Source organism: Balearica regulorum, chromosome 2 (genome assembly GCF_011004875.1).
Source record: "Balearica regulorum gibbericeps isolate bBalReg1 chromosome 2, bBalReg1.pri, whole genome shotgun sequence".
Taxonomy (NCBI): domain Eukaryota; kingdom Metazoa; phylum Chordata; class Aves; order Gruiformes; family Gruidae; genus Balearica; species Balearica regulorum.
Genome location: NC_046185.1, coordinates 6,639,451 through 6,660,016, shown reverse-complemented (window position 1 = coordinate 6,660,016; position 20,566 = coordinate 6,639,451). Strand labels below are relative to the sequence as shown.

Below are 20,566 nucleotides of genomic sequence, written 5' to 3'. Positions count from 1 at the left end.
CCACGTGCCTATATCAGCATGTCAATAGCAGGATTAGCGTAATAATATTTAAAGACAAAATATGACACAGTGGGAGATAACAAGAGAAAATGCAGAGGCTGAAATAAGACAGCAAACACAGTGATGATATAACACTCCACAGCAGTGTCTTACTGCCAAGTCATGTGCTTGTTTAGAGCCCTGCGTGTTATTTGGTCAAAAGGGATCAGAAGATCAGTGTTAGGAAGAAGGTAGGCGTTGCGGAATGCTTTGAAATCATAGTTCTTGATTTAGGGAAGCAATTTGGGATTAAGCACTTCTAGGGGGCGTCACATTCTGATACCCTTGTACACAATTTTCAATCCAAGAGTGAAATCAGTCTTACTGATTTCCTTGGGTAGAGGAAATAACTATTTAACACAAATAGAACTAAGTCAACCCCTGGGTATTAGTGAATGAAAGAAATGGACTTCATAGCTGATTCTTTACAGATGCTCTAAATTCAGGAGAAGGATGCAAAGGTTGATAGAAGGCAGTGGGGAGTTTCAAATAAAGACTTTGGTGATTAAAAAAAAAAAAATCCCTTCTCCATAGTATTAATTTTGCAGCAATTCTTTTTAACAGTTTTGATTGCCCTCAAGAGGTCTGGTCTGAAGCAAAGGAAACTAATTCTAATCACAGGAAATTTATGTTGCTTAATTTTGACCTTGCTCAGATAGCAGAGGATTATGTGTCTGGGTTTGTGACCCATGTAGGCAAGGCGCTGAAAATGGAAACTGAGAGAGGACAAAGAAAGACAACGTTATTCAGGAACATAGGGAAAATAGGAAGAAAAAAAGAAAGTAGAACAGAGGCAATATTTTGTGGAAAAATTATAGCAAAGGCAGGCCCTGAAAACGGTGGTAACATTTTGAGTACCTGTAATCCTGGAGATATACTTTCAACATATAGGAGTGAATAATTTTGATGGCAACATATTATATGAACTGTTATTATAGAAGACTTTCTATATCACTGTTTAATCACTGCAAATAGTTAGATAGTTCTGTCTCCTTTCTTTTCTGTATTTTTTAAGTGCAAAGCATCGAAGAGTTTGCAAAGTAATACAGGTCAGTGGGACTTGTATTGGGAATAGACAACCTCCATATGCATAAGGAACCCAATTCTTCTCAGCCACTTGAATGGAGGCTGCAGTAATATTTTGTCAACTTTAATTGCCTGTACAAATGAGGAGCTGAGATATTCTCCAAAATGGGAAAAAAAAATGAGCAGTGTGGACATTTTTTGCCCCAATAAGAGCACAATGCAGATGTGCTAGACTAAGGAGATGCAGCTCCATAGAAAGGTGTGCTCTGTGATTTGCCTTGCTGTTTTGGTCCCTCAGGCATTCAGACTAGATTCTTACATTCTCCCAAACCGTGCCTGGGGAGGGTGAGGAGGCAGCTTGGGGAGCAACTGCTCCCAGGAGGCGGACGAAGCTCTTCTGGAGAAAACAGGGTTTATCTTGTCTTTGACCTATGCTATGCAATTGTCTCTGGGGTCAGAGATCAGATCTTATAGGCTCATAGAAGCATTTTGGTTGGAAAAGACCTTTAAGATCATCAAGTTAAACCATTACCATAGCACTGCCAAGTCCAATCAAGAAACCATGTCCCTAAGCACCACATCTACATGTCTTCTAACTACCTCCAGGGATGGTGACTCAACCACTTCCCTGGGCAGCCTGTTCCAGTGCTTGACTACCCTTCCGGTGAAGAAATTTTTCTAATATCCAATCTAAACCTCCCCTGACGCAACTTGAGGCCATTTCCTCTTCTCCTACCACTTGTTACTTGGGAGAAGAGACCAACACCCACCTGGCTACAACCTCCTTTCAGGTAGTTGTAGAGAGCGATCAGGTCTCCCCTCAGCCTCCTTTTCTCCAGGCTAAATAACCCCAGTTTCCCCAGCTGCTCCTCATCAGACTTGTGCTCTAGACCCTTCACCAGCTTCATTGCCCTTCTCTGGACACACTCCAGCACCTCAATGTCTTTCTTGTAGTGAGGGGCCCAAAACGGAACACAGTACTTGAGGTGTGGCCTCACCAGAGCCGAGTACAGGGGGCCGATCACTTCCCTAGTCCTGCTTGCCACACTATTTGTGATACAAGCCAGGATGCTGTTGGCCTTCTTGGCCACCTGGTCCCACTGCTGGCTCATATTCAGCCAGCTGTCGACCAATATACCCAGATCCTTTTCCGCCAGGCAGCTTTCCAGCCACTCTTCCCCAAGCCTGTAGTGTTGCCTGGGGTTGTTGTGATCCAAGTGCAGGACCCGTCACTGAGCCTTGTTGAACCTTATACAATTGGCCTCAGCCTGTCAATCTAGCCTGTCCAAATCCCTCTATAGAGCCTTCCTACCTTGAAGCAGATCAACAGTCCTGCACAACTTGGTGTGGTCTGCAAACTTACAGAGGGTGCTCTCAATCCCCTTGTCCAGATCATTGATAAAGATATTAAAGAGAACTGACCCCAATACTGACCCCTGGGGAACACCACTTGTGACCGGATGCCAAGTCTCGTTTCTCCAAAGCTCTTTGGGCCCAGCCATCCAGCCAGTTTTTTACCCAGCGAGGCATATGCCCATCCAAGCCATGAGCAGCCAGTTTCTCCAGGAGAATGCTGTGGTGAACAGTGTCAAAGGCTTTACTAAAGCCTATGTAGAAAATGTCCACAGCCTTTCCCTCATCCATTAAGTGAGTGACTTTATCATAGAAGGAGATCAGATTAATCAGGCAGGACCTGCTGCTTTTCATGAACCCATGCTGATGGGGCTTGATCGCCTTGTTGTCCTGTACATGCTGCATAATGGCAATCAGGATGATCTGTTCCATAACCTTCCCCGGCACCGAGGTCAAAATAACAGGCCTGTAGTTCCCCAGAACCTCCTTCTGGCTCTTCTTGTGGATGGGCATCACATTTGCTAACTTCCAGTCAACTGGGACCTCCCCAGTTAGCCAGGACTGCTGATAAATGATGGAAAGTGGCTTGGTGAGCACTTCTCCCACCTCCCTCAGTACCCTTGGGGGGATTCCACCACTGCTAAGTGGTGTAGCAGGTCACTAACTACTTGCGCTTGGATTATAAAAGCTTCATTCTGCTCCCCATCCCTGTTTTCCAGTTCAGGGGGCTGCGTACCTGGAGAACAACTGGTCTTACTGCTAAAGACTGAGGCAGAGAAGGCATTAAGTACCTCGGCCTTTTCCTCATCTTTTGTCACTATGTTTCCCCCTGCATCCAGTAAAGGATGGAGATTCTCCTTAGCTTTCCTTTTTTTGCTAATGTACTTAGAATCATAGAATCATACAATGGTTTGGGTTTGAAGGGACCTTAAAGATCATCTAGTTCCAAACCCCCTGCCATGGGCAGGGACACCCTCCACTAGACCACGTTGCCCAAAGCCCCATCCAACCTGGTCTTAAACACTTCCAGGGATGGGGCATCCACTGCTTCTCTGGGCAACCTGTTCCAGTGCCTCACCACTCTAACAGTCAAGAATTTCTTTCTAACATCTAATCTAAATCGACCCTCCTTCAGCTTAAACCCATTACCCCTTGTCCTGTCACTACACTCCCTCATAAACAGTCCCCCTCCAGATTTCTTGTAGGCCCCTTCAGGTACTGGAAAGCTGCAATTAGATCTCCCCGGAGCCTTCTCTTCTCCAGTCTGAACAACCCCAACTCTCTCAGCCTTTCTTCGCAGGAGAGGTGCTCCAGCCCTCTGATCAGGTTTGTGGCCCTCCTCTGGACTCACTCCAACAGCTCCATGTCTCTCCTGTACTGGGGCCCCCAGAGATGGATGCAGTACTCCAGGTGGGGTCTCACAAGAGCAGAGTAGAGGGGCAGAATCATCTCCCTTGACCTGCTGGTTATACTTGGTTTGATGCAGCCCAGGATACTGTTGGCTTTCTTGGCTGTGCGCACACATTGTCGGGTGATGTCCAGCTTTTCATCCACCAGCACCCTCAAGTCCTTCTCCGCAGGGCTGTTTATTCTGCTATTTTATTTGAGTTCTGTATGTAAGTGCTGCTGAAAGCAGCACTTTGCCTGTGGCAGTCTCTGTGATCGACCTTGTCAGCATCCTCTGTGTGTGTTTCTGTGTGTTTGTCTCTGTAACACGTGCACAGCTTCGTTACGGGTTGAACCTACAAATGAAAAAGCAGCAGCTGCATCCCTCAGCCTGGGCAGAGGCCCCCAGGTCCCTGGACACCATGCTGGGCTCCAGCAGCTTGGGCTGGAGTGGCTAGAGGAGGCAGCCATGCTTCTTTCTTCCATCTATAGCTGGTCCAAAGAACTAAGCAATACAACTAAAAAAATGATGTAACTTTAAAGTTGAGTGATTAAGCTTGGTGTGGTGGTTTGTCAGCCATATGGAGTGTTGCAATGCTGGTTAAATGTTGTAAGTGGAGGAACAGGAAGTTATAAGTTTACATATCCTCTCTCTGGCACACTATTTTCCGTCCTACTTGAGAATATTGACACTGCACAGATCTATTTTGCAGCTCTTTTTCTCAAGTTTCTGAGACACATTACTCTTTTCAGATAAAGGCTCTCTAATCTGTAATATTGGCACTCACACTGGAAGGAAAGGTGGTAAGAAGCAGTAATTGTGACAATGAAAGAAAGAAAATGGACATTCTGCCTTTTTTTAAACATGAGACTATTTTTTTCCTGGATTTTTTTTTTTTTTTAATGGAAAAAAAGGAAAGCACCTGCCTTGTAACTATTTCCAGCAATATCTTGCAATGGTGTGTCCAAATCGATTGTAGTGTGACCGCTTAGGAAGAGGAAGTTGCAGATTTTCTGCTACATTTATGTGAGAGTTAGAGCCAAAAGCCCTGGGATGTACCATAAATACATACAGGAGAGATATGGATAGATCTGATTAATTCACCATAGAAATTTCATATTTGGAATTGATGATGGTAATTTTTTCTCATCTTCGCGTCTACTTCATTATTGTTATATTGTCCTTTAGGTCAGCAGTATGGAAGACATGCATGCTCTGATTTATCTCAAAAATAAAATCATGGGAGAGTCAAAAGAAGGCAATGGAGAAATTGAAGACAATCCTCTGCTTGAAGGAGATGTATGACATCTCTTCCCAGAGTTTTGATTAGAACTAGAGGCAATAAAAACACTGTTTTATCTGAGTCATAAGAGCAGTGTAGGACTTGGTCTGTATATCATGAGACTAGAGGAATGCATTTAGTCCAGAGTGGTTAACATAATGTTTTTGTCTGTTTTCTGCACCTGTCCATTGTACCCAGCAGTCTAGTTAGGGGTTATGGTGGCCATAGACAACAGCCAGTGCTGAAAGGGCTGTACAGGCTGTAGAATGACTTATAAAGTAACTTTTAAACTATTATCTACTAGAAATCTATCTTTTTCAGTTTCAAGTATTAATGTTTTTATTTAGCATAACACAAAGAGAACTTAGTTTTTGCTATATCCTTTTCTTAACTGATATTCAAACTGGAGAGAAAGTAAACGTGAACTACTTGACAGACTTTTTCCCTATGGACATCTTTTTCTTCTAGTGTTTTCTGTAACATGATGCCTATTCTAAGATCAAATCCATTAAATGCTTTTCTTCCCCTCTGCTCTCAAAAACAACAACAACAACAACAACAAAAACCCAAGACCAAGAAAAACAAAGAAAAAAATTAATGAAACCCCAGATCATTATGTGTCCCCATGTTGCCTGGGCTCCAGCCCAGAAAGCTGGTATGTGATAGACATCGGAATCCTTGAAAATAGTTATTTGCCTTGAGTGCTTGACAGCTTGACCTTTCACTTCAAAATTACTTGTCACTTCTTGCCATACACCCATGAATGTCACTCTCCACATCATTTCAGTCTCTCATTATGACTGGTGGGTGGTATATCTGTAAACAGCTTTGTGGACTCTGGGTTTCCATTAGATTCACTCTCAGGTATATAATATGTCTAAGACATTTCTGAAAAAAAAATGCGCTCAGACTTTTCCCCCCTTAGAATCTTAATTTAAGCTAAGTTTTGATAGCTCAGATTCTTGGTTCAAAATATTGTAGAGACCTGTGCCCTCTGCTCCCTAATTTAAACACAAACTTTCTTGCTAGTGATTGAAACTTTGAGATGTAAACATTATTTTCCATAATCTAAACATGTTCTGAGGCATTTGGTATGAAGTCTTCTGCCTTCCTGGTGTAAATGTCACATGTTGGATTAAATGCTTGAATATACACTGAAGCAAGAACATAAATATTCAAATCTGCCCACTAGGATTACACACAATTTTTGTCCTCATTTTGAATATTTTGTGTAACACACAAATTGAAGAGGTACCTTCCCCCCACTATGGCAGTGGTCAATGGCTGGTGAATTTGATTATGAAATGCAGTTAAAAACTTCCATTGGGGAAGGTAACTGGTAGATTGAAACTGCTACACTGAGGATGAGCCCTTCACTGATCCCTCAACTTCGGGCTGTTGAATGAAAGGGATGTGCTGTTCGTGTCACTCTGTGGAAGGTACCAAATTTCAGTCTTCCACTTTTCTGTTCCAGAATTTAAATTACATCTCAAATTGAAATAATGCATTATTATTATTATTATTATTATTATTATTACTGTTTTATATTTCATTTTGAAATAAAAAAACTACTGATGTCCACAAGGCTTTGGTGTCATTTAATTGCTGGAATAAAAGAATTGGAAAGAAAAAAACCCCACAACATGTAGCATAATACAATGTAATTTGTTCCAAACTCCTAACTGAGACATAACTGAATAGCCCAGGATAGCCAATGCATCAGTCTTTCTGATCTCCATTAAAATAGGGGGAAATATTCCAGAGTTAGCACCTTGAAGTTACTTGCAGCTGTACGGACACTATGTGCCATATAATAAGTGCCTAAGTTAACACATAAACAGCATTTGATACTCAAGGTGATGCTTTTTCAGAGACATTTGGCTTGTGCAGTCTAACCTCGTTTGCACTAATGTACTTGAAAAAATACTCATGGGATATTTGTTCATCCAAGATACTTAACTCAGCATGATTTGCAGTGGAGTGCTCTAGCCTGGCGAACAGGGAGGTTCCCAAACCAGAGTATCCTCAGGGGGAGCTGAGACATTTGCCAGGAGCCTGCAGCTCGTGCGACAGCAGCTGAGGAGACCGGGCAGGGCCAGGAGACACAGTGGCCAAGCACCCACTCCACATATTTATAAAGAAAAAGCCCGTAGGGAGTACCAGTGACCGGGAGTGCTGCAAACAGAGTGTGGGGCATCAGAAGGGGTATGGCACAGCAGTTTGTGCAGCAGTTTGTGTGGGACCGTGTGCAGGAAGGGCGCTGTAACTCTACCAGCTCGACCAGGGTGCAATGGTATCCACCCAGCAGAAGGCCATGTTCTCTGTAAGCTCTGCACCCACCCCAACTGACAGAGCTGCGGTGGGGACACGCTGCCACCCAGGTGTCAGGCTGCAGGCTGTGCCCTGCTCTTACACCAGTACAGGACGGCAGCAGTGAGCACACCTGTGGGAGGTGCAACCAGGTGGAGGAACTCCTCTGCTCAGTGACAGAGCTCTGGGAGGAGGTGAGCAGGTTGAGGAGTATCAGGGAGAGCGAGAGAGAGATAGACTACTGGAACCGCACCCTACCTTCCCTGGGACAGGCCCAGCAGGCAGGCAGGACATGTGATATGGAGGTTTCCCCATCCTCTCTCTGCCTGGCTGAACAAGGTGACTTAAGGGACAGGAGGCAATGGTGACAAGTTCCTGCCTGGTGCAGCAGACACGTCTGCCTTGTGACTCTCTCACCTTCCCAGGTGCCCTTGCATAACGGGTATGAGGCTCTGCAAGTGGAACCAAACAATAAGGAGGACAAGTTGGTCTCAAGTGGTGTCAGGGGAGATATAGATTGGATATTAGGAAAAATTTCTTCACCAAAAGAGTGGTCAGGTATTGGACCAGGCTGCCCAGAGAGGCTGAATCCTTGGAGGTGTTCAAAAAACATGTAGACGTGGCACTTTGGGACATGGTTTAGTAGACATGGTGGTGGTGGGTTGACAGTTGGACTTGATGATCTCAGAGGTCTTTTCCAACCTTAAAGATCCTATAATTCTATGATAACGGGTCATCTAGGTTGGAGGTGTTGCTGAGGCTAAATCAGCCTACACCCTGCGTCAAAACTACTTCCATAAAGAAAAAAAGACTGGTCATTGTCATAGGAGACTGACTCCCTTCTGAAGGGAACAGAAGGCCCAATATGCAGACCAGACCCACTTCTTAGGGAAGTCTGCTGTGTGACTGAGGCTTGAGTTAAAGATGTGAAGGGAAAACTTCCTACCCTGGTATGGTCCTCAGATTATTATCTATTATTGGTTTCTACAGCAGGGCACAACTGGAGTGCTGTAACGGATGGGTATAAACTCTTCAGAAGAGATAGGCAAGGAAGGAGAGGTGGTGGGGTGGCCCTGTACATTAGGAGTGTTTTGATTGTTTAGAGCTTAATGATGGCGACAATAGGGTTGAGTGTTTATGCGTAAGAATCAAGGGGAAGGCCAACAAGGCAGATATCATGGTGGGAGTCTGTTATAGACCACCCAACCAGGATGAAGAGGCAGAAAAATATTCTATAAGCAGCTGGGAGAAGTCTCATGATTGCTATCCCTTGTTCTCCTGGGGGACTTCAACTTACCAGACGTCTGCTGGAAATACAATACAGCAGAGATGAAACAGTCTAGGAGCATGTGGAAGATAACTTTCTGACACAGCTGGTGAGGGAGGCAAATAGGGAAGGACCTGTTGTCTGTGAACGGAGAAGGTGGGTGATGTGATGGTTGGAGGCCATGCTGGGCACAGTAATCATGAAATGATAGAGTTTTGGATTATTGGAGAAGTAAGGAGGGGGCTCAGCAGAACTGCTACCTTGGAATTCTGGAGGGCAGACTTTGGCCTGTTTAGGGGCCTGATTGACAGAGTCCCTTGGGAGGCAGTCCTGAAGGGCAAAGGCATCCAGGAAGGCTGGACACTCTTCAAGAAGGACATCTTAAAGGCGTAAAAGCAGGCTGTCCTCATGTGCTGAAAGATGGGCCAGCGAGGAACAAGACCAGCCAGGCTGATCAGAGAGCTTTGGCTGGAACGCAGGAAAAAAAAGGAGAGTTTATGGCCTTTGGAAGAAGGGGCAGGCAACTCAGGGGGACTAAAACATGTCATTAGGCTATACAGGGAGAAAATAAGAAGGGCAAAAGCCCAGCTAGAACTTAATCTGGCTAGTGCCACTAAAGGCAATAAAATATGTTTCTATAAATTAACAGAACCCAGCAGTCAGTAGCCGAGGGGAGCTGCTCTGGTGCCGGCCCAACCCGCAGCAGAGTGGCAGATCTCAGCACACGGGTTTCCTGAGGAAGGGAAACACCAGAGGAGCAGAGACACCCACCAGGAACCGGCAGCAATGGCGGGAGACGTTGACCAGGCCTGGGCGCTGCCAGAGCAACCGCAGCCACCCCCACACCTATAAAAGGCCGCCTGGACAGCGCTGTAATCAGAGCGTGGCGCGGCAGTTTGCGTGGGAGGGAGCACAGGAAGGGCCTGGTGACCCCACCAGCTCAAGAGGGGAGTTCCACTGGTGGTCATCACCCTCTCAGAAGGAGCTTAGCTATGGTATCCTCCCGGCAGAGAGCTCTGTCCTCTGCGCTTGCCAGAACGGAGGTGGCAACCCAGGGTGAGCTGCCAGGAAAACACGCAGCCACCCAGGCCCCAGGCTGCAGGGAGTGCCAGACCTGTCACTGGGAATGGCTGGCAGTAGTGAGAAGGGCTGCGTGAGCTGTGACCAGGGGGACGATCTGCTCAGCCTGGTGGCAGAGCTACGAGAGGAAGTGGAAAGGTTAAGGAGCATCAGGGAGGCTGAGGACGCGGTAGACTGGTGGAGCCAAGCTTTGCCCTCCCTGAGACAGAAACAGGGACAGCCACCAGACAAAAGCCAAGATCAAGGGGACCCTGTGTCCTCCCCCTGCCAGGATGAAGGCAGTAGCTTAAAGGAAAGGAGTGAATGGAGGCAAGTCCACGCTCAGGGTGGCAGGAGAACCTCCTCCTTCGCCCATCTTGCCCTCCCAGGTGCCTCTGTACAACAGGTATGAGGCTGTGGATGGGGAAGGCCAGTCAATGGATTATGTGGATGATGGTTCATCTATGCCAGAGGTGTCACCAAGGTCAGAAAGGCCCACCCCCTGTATTGTGACCACCTCCATGAGAAAGAAAAGGCGGGTGATAGTTGTAGGGGACTCCCTTCTGAGGGGAACAGAGGGTCCGATGTGCCGGACAGACCATCTTCTTAGGGAAGTCTGCTGCCTCCCTGGAACCTGGGTTAAGGACATTACTAGGAAATTTCCTAGCCTGGTGCAGCCCTCAGATTATTACCCATTACTGCTCTTCCACGTGAGTGGTGATGAAGCCACAATGTGTGGTCCAAGAGTGATCAGAAGAGACTTCAGGGCCTTGGGACAGTTGGTGAGGGAATCTGGTGCACAGGTTATTTTTATCTCTCTCCTTCCAGTTGCGGGCCATAACATTGAAAGAAATAGATGGACCCAGTCTATTAATACATAGCTCTGTGGCTGGTGTCACCAATGTAGTTTTGGGTTTTTCAATAATGGGATGGCCTATGCAGCACCAGGCTTGCTGGCTTCAGATGGGATTCACGTTTCTCAAAAGGTAAAGAGGGTCTTTGCCCAGGAGCTTGTGGGGCTCATTGACAGAGCTTTAAACTAGGCTTAAACTAGGGGAGGGAGATAATATCAGGCTTGGCTGCAACAAGCTGAAGGATGACACGCCAACATCAGAGGGACTAGGTGCTAGCAAAGGCCCTCAGCCTGTTGCTCAGAGATGTGCTGGATACATGCAGCACACCTGAAGTCTTATGGAGATGAGCCAGGGGGTCCTGAGGCAATAGGAGCCAGCAGGGAAACACCAGTGAAGTACCTCAAAAGAATTCCAGCCACTCCAGCCAGTAAGTCAGCTTAAATGTCTCTATACAAATGCACACGTAGCATGGGGAATAAACAAGATGAGTTAGAGATGTGTGCACACCTGCAGGCCTATGATCTTATTGGCATCACGGAGATGTGGTGGGATGGCTGCTATGACTGGAGTGTTGGAATGGAAGGATACAGGCTCTTTAGGAAGGACAGGCAGGGGAGAAGAGGAGGGGGTGTCACCTTCTATGTCAATGACCTGCTGGAGTGCATGGAACTCCATCTGGGGATGGATGAGGAGCTAACCGAGAGCTTATGCCATGTCAGGATTAAAGGGAGGGCAGGGACAGGGGGCATTATAGTGGGGGTCTGCTACAGGTCACCTGACCAGAAGGACCAAGTGGATGAGGCCCTCTGTAGGCAGACAGGAGCAGCCTCACATTCACAAGCCCTGGTCCTCTTGAAGGATATCAATCACCCTGATATCTGTTGGAGCTACAACACAGCAGGGTATAAGCACTCCAGGAGGTTCCTGGAATGCATGAAGGATAAATTCCTTCTCCAAGTGATAGAGGAGCCAGTGAGGAGAGGTGCCATGCTGGACCTTGTTCTCACCAACAAGCAGGGACTGCTGGGGAATGTGAAGCTCAAGGTCAGCCTTGGCTGCAGTGACCATGAAATGGTGGAGTTCAAGATCCTCAGGGCAGCAAGGAGGGCGCACAGCAAGCTCACTACCCTGGACTTCAGGAGAGCAGACTTTGGCCTCTTCAGGGACCTGCTTGATAGAGTACCATGGGACAAAGCCCAGGGAAGGAGGGAAGAGGTGCCCTCTTGTGAAGTTCCCATTGACCAGAAAAGGGGAAACATAGCCCTCTTTTCTTAAAAAGGGAAAAAAGGAGACCCAAGGAACTACAGGCTGGTCAGTCTCATCTCTGTGCCTGCCAAGATCATGGAGCAGATCCTCCTGGAAACTATGCTCAGACACATGGAAAATAAGGAGGTGATTGGTGACAGGTAACATGGCTTCACTAAGGGCAAATCATGTCTGACAAATTTGGTGGCCTTCTATGATGAGGTGGCAGCATCAGTGGATAAAGGAAAAGCAACTGATGTAATCTGCCTGGACCTGTGCAAGGATTTGATGCTGTTCTGCGTGGCATCCTTGTCTCTAAATTGAGGAGACATGGATTTGACAGATGGACCACTCAGTGGATAAGGAATTGGCTGGATGGTTGCACTCAAAGTGTTGCTGAATATCCAAGTGGAGATCAGTGACAAGTGGCGTTCCTCAGGCATCCATATTGGGTCCGGCACTGTTTAACATCTTTGTCAGCAACATGGACAGTGGGATCGAGTGCACCCTCAGCAAGTTTGCCGACGACACCAAGCTGTGTGGTGTGGTTGACACGCTAGAGGGAAAGGATGCCATCCAGAGGGACCTTGACAGGCTGGAGACGTGGCTTCCCGCAAACTGCATGAAGTTCAACAAGGCCAAGTGCAAGGTCTGTCTGTGGTAGAAGGCACCCCATGCTGGAGCAGGGGAAGAATGTGAGGAGTCCTCCCTCTGAGGAGGAAGGAGCGGCAGAGACAAATTGTGATGAACTTACTGCAACCACCATTCCCTGTCCCCCTGCACTGCTTGGGGGGAAGGTGGTAGAGAAAATCGGGAGTGAGGTTGAGCCTAGGAAGAAGGGAGGATGAGGGGAGGATGGTTTTCAGATTTGGTTTTATTTCTCATTATCCTACTCTGATTTGATTGGCAATATTAAATTAATTTTCCCCACGTGAAGTCTGTTTTGCGTGGTAATTGCTGAGTGATCTCTCCTTATCTTGACCCGTGAGCCTTTTGTTATATTTTCTCTCCCCTGTCCAGCTGTGGAGGGGATTGACAGAGCAGATTTGGTGGGCACCTGGTGTCCAGCCAGGGTCAACCCACCACACCATGTGACTATAAAATAATCTAAGTTGGAAGGGATCTCAGGAAGTTTCTAGTCCAACCTCCTGTTCAAAGAAGGCTAAACTATGGTATTAGACCATGTTGCTCAGGGATTTATCCAGATGGTAAATGTGTATGTTGGGAATCCTACTAGGTTTCTGTTAACAATGTTTTGATGTCATACATACTTGAGGAGTTACAAAGGGTTATCAGTCATTTTTGGAAACGATGTAACTGCACTGAGAGTCTGGATCCAAAGAGGATCAAATCTTTAGTCGACAAAGATAAAGGAAGTTTAAGAAAAGAAATGTCAACTTCTGGTACACAAAACCACATTTATTTCAGGAACAGAACTTTGATCACTAAGAGAAGGCAGATATCTCATTTAAACAACAAATGAGTGGAGACTTACAGCACCTTAAATTTGTCAGTTTGGTGCCTGAGCTATAGTTAGATGCTACTTCTCAACATTTCATGTATAAAATATCTTTCTTTGAATCAAGAGCCTGATAGCAGATAATCCCAATAAGGTTTTACTTGTCCAAAATTACAGTATCATTTAGCCTCACCTGAACTTTCCATTTATTATGGTTTATCTCCCTTCTTGATAGCAACTAGATACCAACTAAATTGTTTCACAGAAAGAGATATTTTCAGATTGTTTTGTTACACATAAATACGTAACTGCAGGCAGGCACACATCTGTCTTGGAGAGCACAATATGTGCACAATTAGTACATTTAATTAGTTAATTAGAGGAAGCTTAAAGGATAGTGCAGATGGCCTTGAAGAAACATACTGTGGGACAGTCAGTGCTCTATCTTCTAATGTTCTTGCATAGTGTATCCTCTAGATATCTTGTTGGCCTGTCACCTCTCTTGCGTCACTGTGGGTCACTCTGTCATCTGTTATTCAGATCCTATCCTATCGTTACCATCAGCAACTCACATATCAGTGGTCGCTCTGTTTTCCTGTCTCGTCTTTTCATTTGTCCACAGTTGTTACCCATATTTTTTGTCTACAGGTTTCATGTTCAGATACTGTAGGCATAAAGAATACCAAAATAATAGACTAGTAGAGGAAATACGGTAAATGGAAAAAGATGTTTCCATTCTGAACACACTGCCAATTCCCTGTCTGCAACAAGGGAAACTGATAGAGGGTTGTGATTTTGTGTTTTCATTCAAATACAGAATTTTAGAAAATCAATTTCTAGATTTAGGTGCAGTTGAATGATAAAACTGTCTTTGACTTCAAAGGATCAAAAATTTTACTAGCTTTCTATCACTCTCCCTGTCTTTCTCTGTCATTAAGTCTCTGAGGGCACAGTTTTGGATGTAGTATTGCTCTTAGGTCCTCCACTTTCTAACATTCTTATTGGGCTTCAAGAAAGGCAACAAAAGCAGATTGTCCAGAATTACTATTTTTTGTAACCTAGAAGACTGGGCAGTTTGCAGAATGTATGACATGTTTTTTGCACACAGGAAAACTTCTCAAAATTTTAAAGACAAATATTGTTAACGTTTGATAGCATGATGAATAAATGCTGTAAGTTATATTGAGTATTATTTATCTTTCCCCCATCAACTCTGATATTCTTTTTAAATGTTGCATTAGTGTTGGTGATTTGAACATTGATATGCAGTCCTCAAGGTTACAAACAGCAAAGTGCCAAAAGAAATCTAAGATTAATGAAAAGGAGGGTGAAGAAATCTTTTCCGCCACACATAACATATAATTAAATTTTTTGTTGGGTGACCATGTTAAACTGCCCCTGAGCTGTCAATATTCCTTGTTGTCCACTTCAGAGCTCGTGGTCAGAAATAGTTCTTTCTCACTTTAAGCCGTTTTGATGGACAGGTCAGCTGTCAGCATTTTCAGAAAAAGACAATTTCATTGTCATCAACTTCTTACATGCTTCTTCAAAGACTACAGCAAGTACAGCTAAAGGATGCTTACATTTAAGAAAATTTCCTGTTCAGCATTTCTTATTCTGCTCCATTTTAAAAAGAAAAAAAAGTCTCATAAAGATTTTTTGCTTTTATTAGAACTGCTGTATAGGAATATCTGGGGGTTCCCTTACTTGTTTACTTCTGCTTTTTATGTTAACAGTTGATGTAAGCAGCCATGTGACCTGGTTAGAAAGGAAAATCACTGAACAAAAGAAAATATCTGCTGAAAAATATTGACAGAAAATGCCTGCCAGCCTGGGGACTGTGAGCCTAGGAACTAGACTGTGAACCAGAAGCATCCTTGAGAAGTACAGCTGGCATCTTTGACGTACAGCTGGGTACCTTAGAAAAAAGAGACATTCTCAGATACCATTGATTATGTATTGTTTTGTGTGGCAAGGTTTTGGTAGTGGGGGGTCTACTGGAGTGGCTTCTGTGAGAAGATGCCAGAAGCTGCCCCCATGTTGGATGGAGCTAGTTCCAGCCAGCTCCAAGATGGACCCACTGATGGCTGTAGCCAAGCCCATCAGTAACATTGGTGGGGCCTCTCTGATAACATATTTAAGAAAGGGTAAAAACTGCTGCGCAACAGCAGCTGGGACAGAGGAGTGAGAATGTGAGATAAAGGGCCCTGCAGACACCAAGGTCAGTGAAGAAGGATGGGGATAAGGTACTGCAGGTGCTGGAGCAGAGATTCCCCTGCAGCCCACGGAGAAGACCATGGTGAGGCAGGCTGTCCCCCTGCAGTCCGTGGAGATGCATGGTGGAGGAGATATCCACCTGCAGCCCATGGAGGACCCCATGCCAGAGCAGGTGGATGCCGGAAGGAGGCTGTGACCCCATGGAAAGACCATGCTGGACCTGTGGAGAGGGGAGCCCATGCTGGAGCAGGTTTGCTGGCAGGACCTGTTACCCCATGGGGGACCCACGCTGGAGCAGTTTGGTCCTGAAGGTCTGCACCCTGTGGAAGGGACCCATGTGGGAGCAGTTCATGAAGAACTGCAGCCTGTGGGAAGGACCTATGTTGAAGAAGTTTGTGGAGAAGTGTCTGCCATCAGTTGGATCACATACTGGGGCAGGGGAATCAGACTCATAGAATCATTTAGGTTGCAGAATCAGAGACAATGTGTGATGAGCTGACCGCAGCCCCCATTCTCCACCCCCCTGCGCTGCTGGAGCGGGGAGGACGTAGAGAAATTCAGGAGTGAGGTTGAGCCTGGGAAGAAGGGAGGAGTGGGGGGAAGGTGGTTTTAGATGTGTTTTTATTTCTCATTGTCCTACTCTGGTGTTAGTTGACAATAAATTCAATTAATTTCCCCAAGTCAAGTCTGTTTGGCCATGACAGTAATTGGTGAGTGATCTCTCCCTGTCCTTATCTTGACCCATGAGCCTTTCAGCATATTTTCTCTCCCTGTCTAGTTGAAGAGAGTGATACAGTGGCTTGGTGAGCACCTGGTGACTAGCTAGGAACTGCAATGGCAATTTGTTATCTGAAAAGGTGAAAAATAGTCTGTAAAAAGGGGAAGACATCCTGAGAAAGTAAGAATCATTAACTGTCACTGACTGTTCTAACTGCAAGAACAGGAAAACCCTCTTGAAGAATAAAAATTGATCTGAAAGAACAGAAAACATCATCATCTATTGACTTAGAGCTGGAAAATCTCAAATTAACGACACGTATTTACTGCTTGAACTGGTGGTGTCCTATGCTCTCTCATGTGTCTGTGTTACAAAAAGGACAAAATGGAGCATCTCTCTCTGAGAACTTCCTGTGCTGCATGTACTTTTCCTTTCCTAAACAGACTGAAGTCCACAGGAACTTTCTATGAGATCTTGGACTCTCACCAGGGACACCAGACTGATGTGGATCATCTTTGAAGTGAGACTCTGCCTGTTATCTGTGGGCTCACTTCTGGGATCAGTTTGGTTTGTCCTCTCCTCTGGGATGGTTTGGCCCCTTCTGAAATCTGTCTAATTCGCTTGATACCAGTGTTGCTATATATCCACATAAGAAATCTGTCCTAAGTATATCTGCTGTTATATTGTTGAAAAGTTGCTTCATTAATGGTAAGTTTGTAGTAACCTGGAACAGCATATACAAATTTGATTATCGCTGTTACTAGTTGTTGCTATAATATCATTTCTGTAATTGATTATTGCCATACTATTGATTAATAGTATATTATTGATAGAGAGAGACATATATATCCACTTTATTAATCATAGATATACTTGCTACTGGCGTTTTTTTGCAGTATTTTTGTTAATCTGTAATGAAGTAGAGAAATTTACAGGATAAAAGCCTCCTTGTCCTTGAGTATTATGCAATCCTACAAACCCATTGTCATGATCTCTACACACCCATAGCCCAAGTATCAAGCCCTTCAGATCATAACAACAATATAATCTGTATATCGTTATCCATTAAGAACTTAATACTTTTACTTTCCTCTTCCCAAATCCCTTCAGTGCTGCACCAGAAAGAGATTGAATTACCTATTCATTCTACACTGGGAAGAAGTGAGGCTGTGAAAGAATAAACTGCTCCCCAAAACCTAGTGACTCAAAACCAAGAGAGCTACAGACTAAGATAAACAACAGGAAATCAGTTTCTTGGCATCCTGACCCAAATCTACAAAGCATAAACAAGTTCTCGGATACTAGCTACATAAGACATTTAATAACTTGTTATCATTTCCCAGTCTTCTTACCAAAGAGCACTACATAAGGACACTTTCAGTAGAACTCAAAAATTTTAACTTTCAAGAACTCTTCATAGTCTAAAATATAAATCTGAAATCATTAGTTACCATCTTATGGACAATATTAGCAAATAAATTATTATTAAAAAGGGTGTTTTGTTCTTGGTGGTGGTGGGTTTTTTGTTAGTTTTGTTTTTAGTATAGAGAATGAAAAGAGATATCCTGGACCTGGGACCTTGGACATAATGATCTTCTGGGAAATCCTATTCAACATACACCTGACTCAGAAATGGTTATCACAGCTAAGCATCATGGGCCACCTAACTATGCACCCAAACCTTTCCTCACATATTGCTGCTTCAACATGGGGGCCTGTAAGCTGCTTGTGAAGGAGTACCTCCATTTCCATACTGTACAAACTGGCAAAAGCCAACACATCATTTATTTTCCTTACTGCAGCAACTGTAACATGCAGTGATTCGGAGTCTGCACATGAGCAAGTGAGCCATTCCTGCTGTGGAACAGGCATCTGGGGATGGAAACCATGCAGTGAGCCCTCTGTAAGTCATCCTGCCTGTAAATCGTAGCCAGTCCTCAGATACATGGGCACAGCATAAACATCTGAATAAAGTGTGTAGTCCACAGTTTGGGAAGCTTCTGACTAGTGGATATTTCAAATTACAGGAAATTTGCATGCTTTTTGAAAAAAATGATGGTTTGGGGAAGTGAGCTAGTCATTTTGAAATGGTCTTTTAACCTTATAAAAATGATTGGCCAGATTTTATGCACTGAAATATTCCTGTATGCTCAGTGAGTACTCAGCATAAGCACACAGATTTATATCCACAGATAAATGAGCCAAGTAGACACTGATAATCAGGATAATGATGCCAATAATACACACACCAGAGAACTCTAAATGCCCAGCTAGTGCTGGAACGATCCTGATTCATAATAGCATGCTTTTAGAAGTTTCATTCTTTTAGCAGCTGAGGCATTTTTCTGCTAGTTAAATGCAAGATCATTCTAATAGATGCTGAAGTCCTTCCAGTGAACAGCAAACAGCCTCGAGTCAAACACCAATGACGCTACCAAGTGACTGTATCAGTCCAGACCTGCTTGTTGCTGAGATCAGCTTGTGCCTTTGAACTGTGCCTCTTGGATCGTATCAGTGCATGCACCAGGGCATTTAATTTTGCAGCAAGCTGCCATCAGCACGTTCTATTACGCTGAATTCCTGTTGCTATCTTCCAAACTCTGCCAGCCTCCATTACTGACTGAATCTGTGTCATTGTTGGGTCGTGTAAGCATCAAACTGTGCACAGCAGCTTCTCCAGTTACGAATTGTATCTTATGTTTCTACTGAGCAATGTGAAAACCTCTAGCTTATCATTTAATGCTACACTTGGACAAACTTTCTGTCTGACGATTGCTACCGGATCAGCTTGGCACTAAAAAAGAAAACAAAACAGTGCAGTCTTTTAACAACTATTATTTTCTAAGATAAATAATGCCTATAAAATAGCAGCAAGGGTTGACAAAAGAACTTCCAAATTGTAAAGTTTATTTTATTGATGGTATTCTGCTATTTGTAGTACCGAAGGCTTTAAGGCAGCATTCATCAATAACACATTGCAGTGAAGATTCACATTCAATTCTCACCTCATTATTTGGAGCATTGAACTTCTAGGGAGAGGGGTCTGGTTTTTATTATTATTAATCTAAATCTGTAATTCATTTTACAGCCCACAACTCCATTCATAAAATGGATGAAATTATGTACAATCATGCAGGGAAGAAAGTTATTGAATTAACATTGTCATCAAACAACACGTGTATACGTATAACTTCATATTCAGGGAACATTTTTGGTGCTGCAGATGAGGTCTGCATTCACAAACCTGAATACTATTCTGGATCTGGGCAAATAAATAGACTCTTTCTTGTACCTGCTGCTCCCAGCTTGTCCACGTCCGAGAGAAAAGCAGAGCAGAGGAAGCCTGGCTGTGCTTTCTTTTTTAGGGTTTTCAACCCTTAAAAAGTGACTTATGTATTAAACTATATATTATTCCGATATGAAGTTTTCTATTAACTACTTGCATACATGGCTAGCACAGACCATGCATGTAGAACTCAATTTCCTCTTATCCTGCACAGTGTCTTATCTACTTGCTACCTCTTGCCTGTCTTCAGTATGAAGGAGATTGCTGTAAATCCCATTTTCCTCATTTGGGAATCTGACCTTTTTTCACTAAGCTACTATTAATAGAGCTAAATTATTATTAATAATGGATAACTAGTCTCACAGCACATCCACTTACTTGTTCATGGTGCTCAATCACGCACACAGGTTTACTTACAGTTATCTAATTGGAGGGTAGCTCAGCTGCAGTCTCAGCAATCTCAACTGCAACTTGACAATAGCAACTGCCCCCTTAGAAGTGGAGGGTTGTGCTGACTCACCAGTGGCTACTAGTTCATCTTTTAGAAAGTGTCCTACAGAGATCCTTGTGTCAGCATGAGTCTATGCAATGCTGTAGTCTTTGTCCACAGCTGCCTTCCCTCTGGGTGTTCCTATGAGTTCCATAACCCAGCTGTGACACTACTGGGTGCCTGCGGCTTTGTACAGACCAAGCAGGCTCTTAGTGTGCCGATTTCATCAGTTCTTGCCGATTAAACAGAACTACTAATCGCAAGGACTGCCAGACCTTGGGAAACTTCCAAACACCAGCTTCTTGGCATGTACCTTTCCTCTCTTCTGTTAGGTGTTTGCTAGTAGCTATTTCTACATCCAAAACTATATATATCTAGAGAGCCTACCTGCAAAAAATTAACACAGACAGGGCTTTTCTGATATTACCACTTCAGAGATGGAGTCATGTTCTACAACATAAAATGTAAAAAAATCATTGAGTAAATCCAGCATCAGTATTGCTCTGTTCGAACATGACTTATTTTGTTTGTATTCACCTCAGACTTGTTCCCATCTCAAAAACACATCTCAAAA

General features: G+C 44.3%; 1 long non-coding RNA gene across 1 annotated transcript; it reads right to left on the bottom strand.

Annotated features, from left to right (window-relative positions):
• Positions 1–18,266: 18,266 nt before the first annotated feature.
• Positions 18,267–20,199, bottom strand: LOC142600296 (uncharacterized). Its single transcript, XR_012833688.1, has 2 exons — positions 19,920–20,199; positions 18,267–19,010 (listed from the first exon to the last, which is right to left on the bottom strand). It is a non-coding gene; the product is annotated as an uncharacterized LOC142600296 (long non-coding RNA).
• Between the last annotated feature and the right edge of the window lie 367 nt (positions 20,200–20,566).